This window comes from Apodemus sylvaticus, chromosome 8 (assembly GCF_947179515.1).
Source record: "Apodemus sylvaticus chromosome 8, mApoSyl1.1, whole genome shotgun sequence".
NCBI classification, from domain to species: domain Eukaryota; kingdom Metazoa; phylum Chordata; class Mammalia; order Rodentia; family Muridae; genus Apodemus; species Apodemus sylvaticus.
The window spans coordinates 3122620-3141361 of NC_067479.1; the positions used below are offsets into that span (position 1 = coordinate 3122620).

Here is an 18742-nt window from a genome sequence, read left to right on the forward strand (position 1 = left end):
TGGAGGGGCTGCAGCGCCAAGGAACTTTTCCTTCCCAAGCTAAGGCAGAAGCTCTTCACTGAGGCAGGAACGAGGAGCCTGTCAGAGTTTGATGTATTAAAGGCACCTACCTTACCTAAAAGACCTCACCTGGACGACAGTCTCTTAACCCAATTTTAGAGGTCTCCTTGCAGTCAGTGAGGGAGAGGCAGGACCCAGGATGGTGATGTCAGTAACACACGGGGATGAGTTCTGTGTAAAGAAGAAGAGAAGAGGAAGTTTGAGCATCCACAGACCTGCCGAAGGCTTTCCTGGCCAGGAGGCCATAGGTACTCCGTCAATAGGAAAGCATTCGAGGAGATGCTCGGGGCTCCTTGGCTTCCTTTCCCACCCCACACCCTGCATTTGAAAGCCCCCCATCTCTGAGCCTCATCGTCCGGGTGCTCATCACCCACCGCGGGTGCTCATCACCCACCGCGGGTGCTCATCACCCACCGCAGATGCTCAGAGCTGCCCCTCCCCCACCCCCTTTATTCACTGTCAGGACTTCACAGTTTCAGTGTGAATGATCTCAGCCAGACCTTGGGTCTTACATGATGTTAAGGGAGTCACGTGGCCTGACATAAATAGCTAAGTGACTGGTACCTGCCAAAGCACATTTGCACTTCGGAAGGGAGTTTGTTAGCTAAGGTTAGAGGGGTCCTGAGAGGCATTGGCAGACCAGAACCTGCAGTGTGTGCCAGGCTGTGTGTGGGCTTGTGGTTTTGTTTAATGTCAGAAGGACCTCATCTCCGATTTCTTCTTTCCTTTTGGCTTTTCTCCTCTCCTCTCCTCTCCTCTCCTCTCCTCTCCTCTCCTCTCCTCTCCTCTCCTCTCCTCTCCTCTCCTCTCCTCTCCTCTCCTCTCCTCTCCTCGCCTCGCCTCGCCTCCCCTCCCCTCCCCTCCCCTCTCTCTCTCCCTTCCTTCCCCTCCCCTCCTCTCCTTTCCCCTCCCCTCACCTCCTCTCCCCTCCCCTCTCCTCTCCTCTTCTTCCTACCTTCCTTCCTTTCCCTCCCCCCCCTCTCTCTCTCTCTCTCTCTCTCTCTCTCTCTCTCTTTCTTTCTTTCCTTTCCTTTCCTTTCCTTTCCTTTCCTTTCCTTTCCTTTCCTTTCCTTTCTTTTCTTTTCTTTCTTTCTTTCTTTCTTTCTTTCTTTCTTTCTTTCTTTCTTTCTTTCTTTCTTTCTTTCTTTCTTTCATTCATTCATTCATTCATTCATTCATTTTTAGAGACAGTGTATAGCCCCGGCTGTCCTGGAACTCTGTAGACCAAGCTGCCCTTGAACTCAGAAATCCGCCTGCCTCTGCCTCTGCCTCACAAGTGCTGGGATTAAAGTCGTGTGACACCACTGCCCAGCAGGTTTCTTCTTTCTTTTCTAAACAGTTCCCCCTTTGGATTTCTGGAGCATATTTCCAATGCTGACTGGGGAAGGCATAGATTTGAGGGTGTTTTGCCTCCTCTAAGCTTCTCTTCCATGTTTACAGGAGGTTGAGTGTGGGAATCTGGCACCTCACTTTGGGACACTCTGGCTGGTCTCGTGATTGAAGATGCCTGCTGGATGCCTTGTTATGTCTGAAACCCCAGGGTGTGGTAACAGTGCAGAGGGGACACTGCTTTCACTTTCAGTTCTGTGTCCTGCTGGATCTGCCTTAGGCATGGCTTTATGACCAGAACATAATATAGCAACAGGAGAAACTGCAAAGGACTGTTCAGCCTGGGTGGCAGACAGATTTGGGGCTGTGCCAGGGATGAGGCTTTAAAGGCTGGCAAAGTTCTAAGTTTTTACTGCTCCCTGCAAGTGGGCACCACTTGTTTTCATTTTTAGATTTTTCCTTTTACTTTATGTGCACTAGTGTTCTGCCTACATGGTTATGTATGTACTATGTGCATGACTGATGGCCACAGAGGCCATAAGAGGATTGGATCCTATGGAGTGGAGTTACTGATGGCCGTAAGACCCATGTAGGCACCGGGAACCAAACCCAGGTCCTCCAGAAGAGCAACGGGTGCTCTTAACGGCTGAGCTCTCTCCAGCTCCCTTATTTTTTATTTCTACCCCAGTGGGGTTTCATGAGTTTTTTGCCCCAGAACGGATGGGAATGCTGGGGAGCCTGGGAGCTTCAGTGGGAGAGTGGAGAGATCTCCTTTCCACGTTCAGTTGTCAGCCTGAAGTGAGCTGCTTCCTGGGCTGGGCTCTTGTATCTCCGTATCTCAGAAGGATGCAGGCTGCCGCCCAAATCCGACTCTCTTGCGACCAGTTTGTAAAACTGGTGGAAACTCCAATCATTTGTACAGATGTGTGTTTATCTAAAAGATGTTGGACCCTGTCCAAAGGCAAAGTCTGCGGGAATGGTCTTAATTTTGAAAACAGCCTCTGGCTAACCACAGACATTTAAAACCTCATTTGTTTGTGTAAATTTTTAATCACCTTCATTCTGTTAAAAAATAAACATTAGAAAGAAGATGATGAAGTAGAGAAAATAAGTTTTAGGGCTGTTTATGCTGTCCAAGCATGTCATGTCATGCAACGTGTCAGGCATGTTTCTGGCGGACAGCCTGGGGAAGAGAAGGTCAGGTGGCCTGAGATAAGTGGGAGAGGCCTCACTTAAGAATTCTGCTAAGAATCTAGTTTGAAAAGCAACTATGTGTGTGTGTGTGTGTATGTGTGTGTGTGTGTACACACACACACACACATACACACACACATATACATATATATTATCTTTTTTTACTTTTTTAAAAAGATATGTTTGAGTATATTCCTCTTAACCCCCGATGTATCTATGTGTGTGTGTATCCTATTCTGTGTGTGTTATGCTGTGTGTATGTCTGTATCCTATGCTGTTTCTGTGTGTGAGAGTGTGTGTATGTTGTGCTGTGTGTGTGTGTGTGTATCCTATGTTGTCTGTGTCTATGTATGAGTGTGTTAGTGTGTGTACCCTATTCTGTTTGTGTGTATACTGTGCAGTGCGTATATCCTATGATATCTCTGTGCTTGTATGTGTGTATATCCTATACTGTGTGTGTATGCTGTACTGTATGTGTAAGTATATCCTATGATATCACTGTGTGTGTTTGTATATATACATATATATACAATGTGTGTATATGCTATGCCATATAAGTATATCCTATGCTGTCTCTGTGTGTGTATTGTGTATATCCTATACTGTTTTGTATGCTGTGCTATGTGTGTGTATGTGTGTCCCTTGCTATATGTGTGTCTGCATGCATGTGAGTGTGTGTTTGTGTGCCTGTGTGTGTGAGAGAGAATAGTGTATGTATCTTATGCTGTCTATATGTATGTGTGAGTTTGTGTATGAGAAGTGTGTGTGTATCCTGTGTGTCTGTGTGTCTGTGTATTTGTATATGCTTGTAAGTATATGTGAACATGCCTGAGTGTTTGTGTATATGCTCTGTGTATCTGTTTGCATATGCATGCATGTGTGCACATGTCTGTGTGTTTGTAGTTCATAAGTGCTCTTATGAAATAGACTGATGAGTTGGAAAAGATTATTGAAGGAATTTAGGGAATCTGCCAGTGAGGTTGTCTCTAAGACAGAGCCTGGGCTTGCTGTGTCTATGTGACTTTGAGTAGAGCCGTCTTATTATTAGAGGAACAGGGGCCTGGCCTATGACTTTACTTCCCATTCACCCAATTACACTGTGAATGTGTAACAAAACAACTGTGGCCTATGGCCAGGCAGTTCTCACACTGAAACCATGATTCTCCTTCCCAGGATATGATGGCTTTGTTCCCCCTTATGATGCCTTTGGGACTGTGAACTAACATTGATCACTCACAGGGGAATGTCAATGCGAAGGTGGCTCTGGTTGCAATCCAGATGGCTTTGGCTTGTCTGCCATGGTGGATAATTTGTATCACACTGGGAAGCAGAGCAGACCGAGATGGGTAATCTAGCAGCTAATCTAGCAGCCTTTGCGTGCCTCCAGTTTCTGCTGAGTTACCAGTAGCTCTCTGAGTTCTCTTCTGGGGGCTCAGTTGGATGGGGACTGGGAGCGGACAGGCCTAGAAAGAAGAGGTGCTGCCTGAGACTATGGCTTCTGCTCCCTCCCAGTATGGGTCCCACTCCCTTGGGAGTTTACCGAGTCCCTGGAGGTTGAAGTTCTTTAAGAGCTTGGCAGCTTGGCCCCAGCTCCTGTGGAAGAAAAGTGAGGCCAGGAATGTGTTAGGTGCACTCGCAGTATGGGTCCCACTCCCTTGGGAGTTTACCGAGTCCCTGGAGGTTGAAGTTCTTTAAGAGCTTGGCAGCTTGGCCCCAGCTCCTGTGGATGAAAAGTGAGGCCAGGAATGTGTTAGGTGCACTCGAGGTTACAAAGGACCTCAAGTGCTCATTATGTAATTGGCAGCACACATTTTCTGTTTGCTAGACCGCTTGCCTAGACAAACCACTAGCCTAAGTTGATTCCAGACGATAAACACCACCTGAGCCAGCATGGAGGGGTGGTTCCTATCCTCAGGGGGTTCCGGTTCCCTTAGAGGAAATACTGACAGAGAGAGGTTTGCTGCCCGGGCTCTAGCATACTATTCCTAGTGACTTTTCTCTGGCTGTAGCTGTCTACCAAGGGCCCACACTTGAAGTCCTATCACAAGCTGTAGTCTGTAAATCAGAGATGAGAAAGGCGGTCTCAGAAGGAAAACATGATGCTGTGCATGGCGGAGCCCTGGGAAATAGTTGTGGGTGGATGGAGGGAAGCACTGAGAACATGGAAGCAGGGTTAGGTGCATGGATGGATTTACCTCACATCCTTACCCATCTGCCTTGAGTTCAGATGTGGCCAACGAGGAAATGAGGTATCTCACTCCAAAGTGAGGGCTGGTTGGAATAACATAAAAGTTTCATTTTGAGATGGGAACCACTGAGTTTGCAAGTCATGCAACTGAGGATTTGGGAGACAAATGGCCACCATGGTTTAGTAGGGGTAGTGTAAACCTTTGATCCTAGTACCCAGGAGACAGAGCCAGGCGGATCTCTGAGTTCAAGGCCAGCCTGATCTACAGAGTGTGTTCCAGGACCTCAAGCTCAGGACAGCTTTGTTGAGTGGAGAGCATGGTTCATCCCGGATGTACTGAGGATCTGGACGTCATAGGGCCTAGTCACTGAGTCAGGTTTACACGGTGGCTAGATACAATGTGAGAAGAAATGGCGTGCGCATGCACACATACGTGTGTGTGTGTGTGTGTGTGTGTGTGTGTGTGTGTGTATGTATATGCATGTGTGTCACCAAGGGCTCTGTCCTTGACCAGCATCTTCTTCCTTACTGACATCACTCTTCATTTTAGCCCCTATATGTCTGTCTGTGGTTTTCTGCATCTGATGGTCAGCGTGTGGCCATTGCTGGAAAGACTTCTGAAGACTTTCCACTTAGCTCAGATTGAAACACATAGTTCTTAATAGTCCTGACACTGCAACATGTAAGATGCACATTCTGCCCCCCCCCCCCCCCCAGGCTCATGGTTGCGGTGATTCCATGGTCACCGGGATGGAGACAGCTCTGTCGCCTTCCGTGGATAACAGGGATCTGAACGCAGACCTTCATGCTTTGGTACAAAGGCTTTACTGACTGAGCTCGTACTCCCCAGCCCAATAATTGCAGAATTTTGACAGAAAAAAGTTGCCATTTTATAGGGCTTAGATTTTTCCTGATGTCTCTTAAAACACACACACACACACACACACACACACAGAGAGAGAGAGAGAGAGAGAGAGAGAGAGAGAGAGAGAGAGAGAGAGAACAAAACATGCAGAAATAAAAGAGGATCTACCACTTTATGTATAAACTAAAAAGAATTACGGCCAGTGAGATAGCTCAGGGTTAGGGTGCTTGCCTCTAAGTCTGATCTGTGGAACCCATACGATGGAGGGAGAAAACCAATTCCTACAAGTTGTCTGTTGGTTTCCAGGTGTACACTGTGGCACACATGTATGTATATGTGCACACAATTGTTATTAAAACAATTTCAAAACTTTTTACTGGTTCTTTGTATTACATCTTGTACCCAGTCCCATTTATCTCCACGTCCCTTCATATCTGCCCTTGGCTCTTGCAACCTTCCCCTACCCCAAAACACACACACACACACACACACACACACACACAGCATAGAAAAACATCTGTAGTATGTCACAGTGTGTCCCACTGTCTACCCCTCTACCCACATATCTTCACTTGCAAATGTTCACGGCAATGAGTCCTTGGTCTGGCTTGAGGTCTCTGGCTTCTGTGACACCATCAATACTGGATCCTCACTGGGACCCCTGGTTTTCCTGTTGTTGCCCTGTGTCATGGAGATCCTGCATCTTTTGATCAGGAGGCTGGCCCTTTCATGCATCCCAACCATTTGCAGATGATACAGATTTTGGGATGGACCAATTCAGAGTCCTGGATCTGGGGCCTGAGTTGTAGCTGAGCTGCTCAGCCTGCAGGCTCTCTGGTATCCACACCAAGGGAGCAAGCTCTCCAGCACTACGCCAGCAAGGTCATCTAATGCTGCCATCAGCAGGAGGCAGGGCCAGCTCTCCTGCCCTCATTCCCTCAGGGCCAGCTTATCCACACCCATGCCTCCAGAGCTAGCTACTGTGCTGCCTGGTCAAAGCATGGGGCCACTCGCCCAAGTACCTGCGAGGGGCTGGGCCAGCTCTTCTGCCCTCACCCTTGGAGCTGGCGTACCCAGGCCTTTGCCATCAGAGTCAGTTCCATTGTGCTGCCCAAGCAAGGCGCGGAGCCCACTCTCCTGAGTGCTGCAGCTGGTGAGGGACAAGGCTAGCTCTCCTGTGCTCATGGCCTGTGGGTAGCTTCCCTGACTGCCAGAGTCAGTTCTCCCACATATACACCCTTGGGACTGGCTCCTCCACCCCCACCCCCACCCCACTAGAGTCAGCTCCACTGTGCTGCCTAGGAAAAAAGGCATATGGCCTGTTCTTACAAGTGCTGCCACCAGTGAGAGGTGACAGCAGCTTTCTAGAGTGCCCCAGCTCTGCATGGGCCCTGGACAACCTTATGTTTCCCTGCAGTTGTCCCTCCAGGGACATCCCCATGTTCTCTAGTGGTAATATGAGCTTTAGACATCAACACCAACCCCTGCTGCTGCAGAGCCATGGACCCAGGCAGTTATGGTTTTGTTTAATTTTTTTGTATTTTAGTATTTCTTCTTGGCCCAAATAAATGTCAGAAGCCAACAACAAGGTGCTTGTTTCAGATTCGTCATACCTGTGAAACTCCTTGAAACTTGGAAAAAGTTGTATATGGATGTAGAATACTAAATATAGTTCACATTACATTGATGACATGGAAGTGCACACATATATATTTATCACATTTATTTATTGTGTGCATGGGCATGTGTATCAGTGGGTACACAGGTGCCATTTCATCCATGAGAAAGTCAGTTCTCCTCCTAGCGTGGGGTTCCAGGATTAAACACAGTCTCAGGCCTGCAGCCAGGACCTTGATCCACTAAGCCATCTTGCTGGCCCTGAACTACATTTTTTTTAATGTACTGCACATCATTTTTTTTTTCTTTTTGTGGTGAAGCTAACTCTTTGCTTTCCTACATAAGGACATTTTATAATTTAGCTATATAATTCTAATTATAGTGGGGGGAAGCATTTAATAGACCTTTAAGAGCATCCTCACTTCCTCTAAGTGATCATGAATGGACCTTATTTGAGGGAATAGTTTTCTCATGCAGACCCTAAGAGTGCTTCTTGAATACAGACACATTTACTGAACTCTCCTCCCTCATGTTCACTGGGTCCCGGACTACAGCAGGTCTGTTTGAGTACTGTGCACTCAGCAGTCCCTGACAGAGTATAGTTATGAACTCTTCTGCTTCAGGGTGGAAATTTCAACAGTCAGAAACGGAGCTGTGATTTTGTAGAACATTATTTGCTGTGATCGTAGGATTTTTGCAACACACACTGTAACTTAGAGTCTCAGGGTAAACATACAGTTTTGACATGGTAAGTTGAGAAACATTTAGTTTTGATCCGAACTCAATGATGAGAAGGAGAGCACTTATAAGAGACCTCCTTGAAACAAAGGTGCCAGCCTGGTGATCACTGCTTTTCTTGGCCACGCCCACCCGTATTCCTTCCTCCTTCCCCTCCTTCCTCCCCTCCTCCCTTTTCCCTTCCCTCCCTCCCCTCTTCTCCCCTCACCCCTCCTTCCTTCCCTCCTTCCCTTACCCCTCCCTTCCTCCCTGCCTTCCTCCTTCCCTCCCTTTCTCTCTTCCTCTCTCCCTCCTTCCCTTCCTTCCTCCCTTCAGGTGGCTTCCTTTCGGCAACCCCGCCCCCCCCCCCATTAGTCATTTCTAGCTCTTCCTGTTTGAGCCTTTGCTGGGTGATTAGCTGACAGTTTGCATATAAATACACCTTTCTCTAGAACTATTTTCCCATTCCCCACTAAGGCAGCTGTGAAGGAGATTAAGGGCCGGAGTGGAACTGGGAAGACACAGCAGTTTTGTGGCCGGCCAGTTGTCTGCAAGGTCATGTGAGAGTGTACTGTGGGGTGGCAGTTTCAAGAGGATGACTCTTAAGTCCTGTACTTAGTCTGCAGTGATCAAGTTGCTATACTGTGTCCCTGTTGTGTTCCTGGGAATTGCGAGAAAGGTCACTTTAGAAAGATCGCTTTTACCATTGACTGTGCTGAGGAAAGGAGCATGGGGATAGGGGGGAATCTGCATCAAGGCCTTCCACCTGGGGCAGTGTAGCTCAGTGGTTGAGTACTTGCTGTTCCAGCAGAGAGGCTCAGACTTTAGTTCCAGCTGCCTTTGTTGGGTGCCTAACAACCACCTGTAACTACAGCTCCCAGGGATCTGACTCACTCTTCTGGTCTCTGCAGACACCCCACATGCAGGTACGCGCGCTCGCGCGCGCACGCGCACACGCACACACACACACACACACACACCTCTGCAGACACCCACACATGCAGGCGCTCACTTCACCAGGTTCTCCCAGTGTCCCAGCCTTGTGGATGTGGAGTTTCTTTCTCCTTCAGGGCCTTGTATTCTTTTCAAGGTTTCGCAGAATCTTGCCTAAGCCCGAAGACTTGGCTTTTTGGTTGTGTTCTAACACATTTCAAGCCTTAAAGGGCCAGCAGCAGCTGCCCGTGGGAGCTCATCATTCTCAGTGGCATTCGGCAACAGTCAGTCAGCTCCTCCGTCCTGGAGAGGCACTGGCTAAGCTGTTAGCTCAGAGGAGGAGGAGTAGCCCCCCCTCCCCATAGGGGGAGCCACGTAGGTGCCCTTGGTGGGCCAACCCCTCCTACGCAGACCTCCATGGTTGGATGGCCCTAGAGAGGATTAGACTCTGAGGGCCAGCAGTCTGTGTTTTAACAGGCTTTTTGGTGATCCTGGCACTGTGGAGTCAAGGCACCACTCATAGATGCCTTTCTGATGACACCTCATCTGGAAAGCATATCCCAGCAGCTAGTCAGTCACCCTTCCTACAGCAATGTCCTCTCAGAGGGAGGTAATCAGACAGGGCAGGCTGTGGCCTGGAACCAAACTGCAGGCAATTCCTCAGTCAGTGTTATCTCCTGCTTGTGCCTGGATCCTGTTAGGTGTAGGTTGGGTGGTCTAGGGTGACACTGGCTCAGAAGCCTAGCCGTTTTGTATCTTGTGGCAGCTTGTTGCCAGGGCCTCTCTGAGGCCGCCTCCAGCAAACCCACAGGTGGAGAAAGGGAGGACAGCGGGTTTACAGCAGAACTTAGGCTTTGCGAACCACAGCCTTTGTACAGTTTGTTTTGTTTTTGTGTAAGAGAATTTCAGACTCTTAAGTATCAAGGAGATTGGTGGTGGGGAGAGGGAGGCAAGGAGGGGGAGAGGGAGGCAGGGAAGGGGAGAGTGTGTGAGTGAGAGTTCTTTCTGCTTAGGGAAAACTAGCAGGCAGCACTGAACAATCCAGCATTCATTGTCCAGTAACTATTTTTACTTTATTAGTTTTTTGTATTTTTTTAAGTAATAGAGATCAAACCCAGGGCTTTGTATATACTAGACATGTATTCTATCTCTAGGTAAATTCCCAGATCATAAAATTTTATGTATGTAGTTTTACCTGTATGTTTACACATATATTTGTATATATATTTATGTTTGCATATATAATTTTGTATTTTTGGTAGCTGTATTAGAAACAAGAAAAGGAGCAGATAGCATTGGTTTTAATAATGTACTTTTTAAACCTAGTAAATTCAAAATACTTTTTAGTTTCTATAATAAGATTAGTGATAATATAGTATTAAAGATTAATAATAAGCTAGTTTTTATGGCCCAGGTTTGTACTCTGATGGCTAAGGCCAAAGGATCTTGAGCTGAAGGTCTCCTTGGGTTATGTTTAAGCCTGGGAACTAGAGAGTCCCTGTCTCAAAAAGTCAAAAGGGTTGGGGATATAGCTTAACAATGCAGTATTTACCTAGCACGCAGAGGGCCCTAGCTATGATTCCCAGTTGCATTTCCCCCACTATGAAGATATTTTACGTTGCTCTTGTCCCACATAGCCTGTGAAACTCAGTTGTGGACATCTCTGTGTCTGAGAACCGTGTAGCCAGTGGCTACCAGGCTGAACAAGGTGGGCCCAGCCCAGCCCAGCCCAGCCCAGCCCAGCCCAGCCCAGCCCAGTCCATTCCCTCCCCTAGTTAGTTTTGAACTTGTTTGTTTGCATTCCTTTTAGACCATTGCAGACTCCTCCTACAGGAGGTTGCATGCTCTGTGAACATCCCATTTCTTACACAGTAGTCTGTGGTTAAGAATACTTATAGAGCGGGCCAGGAGACAGGCAGTCAGTAAAGTACTATTCAGATAGGGCCCAAGTTGAAACCTCACAACACGTGTTAGACAAAAATAACTGGGAGTGGCTGGCATACACTTAAAATCCCAGGGCTGGGGGCAAAGGCAAGGAAGGACCCTGCTGCTCTCCAGGCAGCTAGTTGAGCCTACTTGGTGAGTTTTAGGCCAGTGAGATACCCTGTCTCAAAAAACAAGGTGGAGGGCACCTGAGGCTGTCTGCTGGCCTCCACACTCACACATGCATTCCCTCCCCCCCCCCAGCCCCCCCAGAGTCAGAGGAATTGAGCAGCAAGGAGTTTCATCCATGAATGGATTACTATATACCGAGGAACACTTCAGTTCTCTTGACTGCGTTGGTGAATATTTCTGAAGTGTCCTCTTGTGGAACAGAGACACCCAGATTCTGGCAAAGTCAGTGCCTTGGTAGAAGGGTAAAGTGAGCCTAGTCAGCTCTGGCCTTGATGTTTGTCACTGAATTGCAGAGACCTTGTCTGGAGAAGTACCTGCTTGCTGTTCTGGTGTCTGTGCTCTGTGGCCAAGTGACCCTGAGGTGACCAGTGACTGGGAGGTGACACATCAGCTCTGGAGAGCTGACTCTGGCAACTGCTGTAGTTGCTCTAACTCAATTGTTAATGGATTAGTAAATGTAGAAGTTCCCCGTCTTGACTGTGTTAATGGCCTCTAAGGCAGAGTGTGCTGCAGTTGTTCCAGAAATGAGGTGTTGAGGGAAGGTGTTGTTTGACATTGTTGTACTTTTTAAGTGCACTTTGGGAGTTAGAGAGACAGGGCCATTGCTGTTTAAGGTCACTGGTCACATCTCATTGAGACTCTATCTCAAAGTAGAGACTGGAGCTGGGCATGGTGGTTGAACATGTTATACCCACAGCACTTGAAGGCAAGGAGAATTGTTAGTGTAGTCAAGGCCATAATTAGTTCCAGGCCAGACTGTGTCCCAAAAAACAGAAAGCCCACTACCCACACTGCTGTTGCAGCTAGCTTCTCTTTTGCTGTGATAAAACACACACTGACTGAAATCAACGTGGGAAGAACGGTTTATTTGGGTTACCTTCCCAGGTCACAGCTTGTCACTGAGGGATGTCAGGGTAGGAACCCACACAGGAGCTTGAAGCAGCTGCTGTTAACCTGCTCTCTGGCTGGCTCAGTTAGTGCTCTTACAGGACCCTAGGCATGGTACCAACCACAGTGGGCGGGGCCCTCCCCATGTCAATCAACAAGGAAGACACTCCCCCTTCCCAGGTGACTCTAGGCTGTTCCAAGTTGACAATAAAACTAACCTGGTCGACCGTCACCAGACAAGCCAAAATGAAGATGCTACAAACTAAACTTGTTTCTTATTTCATATTTTACCTGCATTCTTACAAGATTCATGTCAGGGAATTGACAGGCTCATGAAGGGTTCAGCTCCACAGTGTGAGTCTGAGGAACAGATTTATTTCAAAGGGACACTAATATAACTTGTAATGTCAGCACCTTTTCTTCCGACTGAATTGCAGTGAATTATAGATGCAGATGGGAGATGTCATTTTATCCCTCTTGGTAAGCCCTAGAATCTCATTTTGCTCTTTTCTGACTGAATCTCTTTGTTGCTGGGAGTTAGCACAAGCCGCGGGCTTCACCTGAGTGGAAGCCTGTAAGTTAGCCTGCAGTCGAGAAGGGGTTTGCAGTAGGATTGTGACCAGGGAGCCACATGCAGTGGCTTTGCTCTACATCCTCCTGGGAAACCGTTCTGCTAAGCAAGTGTTTCATGTGTGACACAGCATTAGAAGCATTTGAGAGATGTGTGCCCTTTCCTGTTCTGGAGGGCCTTGTTCAGGTTTGTCCTCCAGGGGGTCAGGGACAGACTCTCCCCCAAAGTTGGCCAGTAGGAAACAGTCAATCATGGACCGTTTGAGTAAAGCTTATGTGAGTTTCATCCAGGAGAAGACAGTAAACTTCCGGCTTCAGTCTCCATTCTAGTTCAGCCCCTACTTTTGCCACCTATAATCCCTTACGTTAGACCTGTGCACAGGCAATCCTGGAACTACCTGAGTCCCATTTTCAGATTTACGCCGTGGGTGTCTGCTTTCCACACACTTCAAGTTACTAAAGCAAACCCAGCAATTCCGAACAGAGGTGAGCATCAGCCTGCAGCGCATTGGCGTGGTAGAGTCCTGGCTTTCAGCTCAAGACGCTAATTCGGAAGGTCCAGGCAGGACCCTGGAATAATACATAATAATAGTAGTTTATAATAGTAATAATTTATTATTATTTCTATTATTGCTATTATTGTTGTTGTTATTATTATTAATTAGATTATTACTATTACTACTACTACTATTTTAAAACTCTCCAAGACAGTGGACAACCAGGTTTAACAACTCTAAGAGGGACTCTTGCCTCACCTTTCTCCTGAACCAGGAAGACATTCCTCAGGACTGAGTGTTCTGGGCCTCATGAGAAGGAAGAACCTTCACGCTGGAGTTTGAGAGGTGAGCAGGCATCTGACAAACGTTGAGGTGGTGGGAGAAGATTCCAGATTGACAGCTCACATTCCAGAGACAGGGAAGTGAGGCATCAGGAGGCAGCACAGTCAGACCTTGTGACCTTTGTGCAAGGGTTGAGGGGAGAGGAAAACAGGACTCCAGGTCCGCGGGCCATGTCACCTCTGACGGCACAGGTGGAGCCGCCTTGTCTGGGTGCACAACCCAGCTTGTTCCCTCTGTCCTCATCCTCTTTCCTCTCAGAGCCTTTAGTAGGTTTGTCTGTATCTGAACAAGGAATCAAGGATTTCAACAGAGTATGGTTTGGTTCTGCCGCTCAGATTGTCCCAGAGTGCCGGGTACCTTCTGACAGAGAATCTCAAGGTTTTAACCAGCAGGCTGTGGCACCTTCTGAGCATCAGGTCACTTGGAGCTTTCGAAGTCAGTTGGTTTCTGTCAGGGTTACAAGGTTACAGGATAAAAGATCCGCATGCATAAGTCTGTGGAGGGGAGAGTGTCCTGCAGGAGCTTGTGACTAGTTCAGTAGAGCCTTCTCTCCTGGACCTCAAGGTGCTCCCATTCATAAAGCAAGAGCCACGTGGTGTGCCTGCGCTCTGGTGCCTTTTTAAAGTTCAACATTAGGAAGTTGAACTGGTTCCCGAGGCAAAAGAAGCAAAAGAAAACGGCAAAACCAGCTTGTGTTTCCGGCGCTGCTTTGTGGGCCGCAGGTTTTAGGGGAATGTTTAATTTCTTTTTTGCTCAGGTGTTTCATTTGAGTATCACTCCTCTGATTGCCGAGCTTTCTCTGATGCTCTTGTTAGATCTGAGAACTGAACTGCAGAGTCACCGCACTCGGGCTTCAGTTTGCTGGAAGACCCGGCGTTGGCCATGACTGCGTTTAAGTTATTTCCCAAATGGCTTTGAAATGCTAAAGTATTTAAAGTAATCACTGCTTATTAAGGAAAAAAATTAAAAATCTGGCTAAATAGAAGGAAAGAAAGCCCTTTGTTCTGCTTTTCAAACATAATCATCACTAATGGTGCCTTTTATTTAATTTCTCCAGACCTTTCTTTTTGGGCACAGAAAAATTTCCAGTATTCTCTACGCCTCCCCTAAGATGCTTATGTGGGCAAAAAGGGGAGGTAAGATTTTGTCTGAAACAAAGCTAAAACGACTCAACTCTACTTAATCACCTTGGCTCGGATTAAGTTGGCCCCTAGCTCAAATCTGCGGCACAGTGTGAATTTAGGATAAGCTATTTGATTTAGAAGCATACCCAGTCTCTGTAAACAATAGCACTCACTGTTATGCTGAAGGGGCTGAATTGGATTGAATTCAGTAAGAATGTATGTCAAGTGCCTGGAGACTGGGCAAAAAAAATTTTTTTTCCTTATCCCTGCCACAATTATAATTAAAAAAAAAAAAGCCTCCACGTCCCCCATTGAGGTTTTGGCAGAGCATAAATAGAAAAGCGTGTTAGGGGAACCCTTGCTGCTGTGCGCAGCGTTGGGCGCATCATTTATTTTGTATTTAACTTCATCTGAGTACACAGAAGGCTTGACCTGGCCTCTCTTTGTGAAGGGTTGGGCAGATAGTCCTGCAGATCTCTGTTTTCAGAGGTTAATTGTCCTGCTCATTCCATCACACTGTGGCCTCCAGAGACAGGAAAGAGGGTCTGCTGTATTGTACACATTAACTGTTTTAAATTGTGTTTTAGGAACAGCAAAGTGGCTCATTAGGTCAAAGATCTTGATGTGAAATCATAATGACCTGAGTTCAATCTGTGGAACCTGTGACAGAAGGAGAGCCTCAGACCCAGAGAATGACCCTTTACCTCCACACACTCATGGATACACCACACACACAAACAATAAATATGATAAAAAATTAAGCGAAAAGATTATTTTGGGGCTGGAGAAATGGCTCTGGGGTTAAAAGCTTGTATACTCTCTGAGGTTTGATTCCCAGCCACCATGTCTAGTGGCTCACAGCTGCTGGTGACTCCAGCTGCAGGTGATCTCACACCTTCTTCTGACCTCTGAGGAGGCCACCTGCATTCACACTCAGAGTATACATGCAGACACAAACACAAACACACGATTAAAAAGTAATTCTTTTTAAAAAAGAAGAATTATCCCAATTGACAATAATTGTATGTATTTATAGGACACAGTGAGATGCTTTGGTACATGTTTATACTGTAGAACGATTTAATCAAACATTGAATTACCATCTCATACTTTTTATTATTTGTATGTGAGAAAACGTCTAAAACCTAGTTTTTCAGGGATTATTTATTAGGGTTTCACTATGATAGCCCTGACTGGCCTGGAACTTACTATATAGACTAGACTCATAGTGACCTGCCTGCGTGCTGGGATTGAAGGCATGCGTCACCACCGCCCCTGGCAAAAAGGGTGAAGTTATGTGGACCCAAGTATCATCAGACTGCTGCGGCAGCGGTAGAGAAGAACCGATGAAGCTGGCTGTAGCTCCATCCACCGGCGGCCATAGGTGTCACCTGTGCTCTGTGGTTCGTACTTTGATTGATTAGAAGCAGAGAGAAGGGGATTCTGGACCACCCTGTATACTTAACCCTCCTTGTTTACCGTCTTTCCATTTTCCACTCTTGGTACCATCACGTGCAGACAGTGAAGACATGCATTCAGTTTACTTACAGATTTCTGTGGCACTGGGGTAGGATCCTGTGACTTCTCGGGGTGTGTTGCTCGGGAGTGACGCGAGTGAGCCCCCAACACTGGCTGTGTTCTCGAGTCTTTGTCTTCCTCATCCGTTCACATGGGAAGTCAGTTACAATAGGCAGCAGAGTGTGTGTGTGTGTGTGTGGGGGGGGGGGATACCCCTGGCCCTGGTGTAGCAGTAGGACATGGTGGGGTCTCATCATCACTGCTGCTGATGTTATCTTAAGGAAGGAATGTGGCCTACGGGGGTTTTAAGTAGGAGGACTTCCCAGTTGGGAAGCAGGTATTATTGTACAAGCTCTTTGTCCTGGGCACAAGCTACAGCGAGCGGGAAGAGCTGGGGAAAGGGCTTCTATTTGTTTGCATAATTTCCTTAAGGTGGACTTTCCCCTCCTACCCTTTTCCCTTTGTCTTTTTCTGAGAGGAAGGTGTCCCTGGGTTTGCCCCAGGCCTGACCTCCGCTGCCTTTGTGCCTCTGGGGAATAATTAGAGCTACATGACCTACCACCTACAGTTTGCTTGTCTCTCACTATAAAGTGTGGTCTGCTGGCTTGGTTCCTTGTAAACACCATGGAAATACTTTAGGTCAATTTAACAGGCACAAATAGAAGTTTTATGAACCAGTAACTTTTAGGGGGAGCTAATTCTATTTTTCTTCAGAATGGTTTGGAGGTGAGTCCTGTGTGAGGGGAAAGAATGAATCTTACAGTGATGCTGGAAGGATAGTTTTTTTTTTTTTAAGGCTTTGTTTCTTTGTGTGGCCTGAGCTTCCCCAGTACTCTTAGACCAGTCTACGCTTAAACTCATAGAGGTCCACCTGCCTCTGTCTCCTGAGTACTGGGATTAAAGGTGTGTGCTACCCTTGCCTAGCTTGAAGAATGTATTTTAATTCAGGAAAGAAAAAAAAAATGAATCCCAGCATCACACCACAGCTAGATGCATAATGTACCCCGTAGCTTTTAACCTTAATGTGTGTGGCGAACAGAAAAAAACCTAGAGAATTCTAGCTCATGCAAGCCTTGTGAGTTGGGTTTGCAAAGGCCTTCCAAAGCCTCCTCATTTATCCTAAGAGCATTGCTGTGGGTGGGCATTATCTGCTGTGTTTGTGGCACTAGCTTAGGAGCTGGCAGGTTAGAAAGCTGCCAAGGAGAGATGACACTGGCGTTCAACCAACCGCGGCTGAGCGACTGAGGCTGGGTTTCAGTAAGCCACACCTGGAGTTGGGTTTCCTGAGAAAAATCCCAGGCGCAGTGTGTTTCTCTTGGCTCTGTAAACTTCCATCCCTAAGATCGATTATTGACATTGCTCTTTGTGCTGTCATTACCCAGATCAAAACAAGTGCATCAAAACACCCGCCCTTGGCGTCCAGATGCAGCAGCTCTCTGCAGCCTGGGGAGGCCCAGAGTCTCCAGTGAGCTCACTTCAGGTGTTTCTGAGCATCGGTCTTACCAGTGTTAGGACTGGGAGAGAGCTGTGGACACAACAGGCTAAAAACTTCCTATGCCTGAGATGCTTGTGAAAGGAGGCTTGGCCGGCTTTTAACAGGAACAGGAGCTAGGATGGCAGATGGGGGCACTGAGGCTGCGGAAGATGGAGGAGGAGGGTAATGTTACAGGTAGGGCGGGCGAGTGCTCTGTGTTGCAGACGAAGCCCGTGTGCACGGTGTGCCACCTATCCTTGGTCACCCCTCTGTATTTTGGTTTTCTCCCTTGGAAACAGACCCCTTCAGTGCCCTGCAGTGTAGCTTACCCAAGAACTGCGTAAAGTGGGGTCCAGCCTCCTCTACAGCTTTCTTCCCAGTACCCTTCTGAGTTTGAGTTGATTTCCTGGCCCTCGCATTGCCCACAGGGTAGGCCTGGCCGCCTATCTCAGCGGCTGATTGAAAAGACAAGCACAGTGAAGAGCTGAAGAAGGAGGCTTTCAGTGTGCCGTGGGCTGAGGACCAGGGAGTGGCATTTACAGTAAACTTTGTTGTAAATAAACTTGCAAATAAATAAAAACATTGCACAGCAAAATCAGCCCCACCCAAAGTCTGCACAACTCATTGAAGTCATGCAGTAGTACGGGCATTGGGGATGGAAGCCGTGGCACTCCAAATCACAGTTACACTTTCAGTGTTGAGTGTGTGTCATGTACATATTCACTATCAGAGCCAAGAAATCTGAAAAATCCAAGCTAAGAAAAAACTATTAGCTTTCACCTTTCATACCCGTGCCTGTTACCAAGGCTAGTCCGTCCTCATTGTGTGTTTGGCCTTTCTTCTCTCTCTTGTTCACGGTGTGCTCTTTCACACTTATACACAAATGTGCGAGATTCTGCACGTGAGAGAGAACATGGATTTTTGTTTTGTTTTATTTTTATTTCTGAGAACATGTGGCCAGCTCAATGTTATGCTAAGTCCACTCATTTTCTCACACTCTAGGTTTATTCATTTATTCCTTTTAAAACATTCTTATCACACTTATTATGTGTGTGTGACTGTGTATGTGTGTGAATGTATGAGTATGAGCGTGTGTGCATGTGTGTATATGTGCATGAGTGGGTGTGCATTTGTGTGTGAGTCTGACTGTATGTGTGTATGTGTGTGTGTATATGAGTGTGCATGAGTTTGTACATGAATGTGTGTATGAACATGAATGGTGCACATGTGGAGCTCAGAGGACAACTATGGAGGGCTGGTTTTCTCCTGCCATGTGGGTTCTGGGAACTGAACTAAGTTTGTCAGCGTGGC

The 18742-nt window shown here is 47.1% G+C and overlaps 1 protein-coding gene across 15 annotated transcripts in view; it reads left to right on the forward strand.

The window, feature by feature from the left end:
- Positions 1-18742, forward strand: part of Dock9 (dedicator of cytokinesis 9) — a 263468-nt gene that overhangs the window by 78430 nt on the left and 166296 nt on the right. The window lies entirely within an intron of this gene.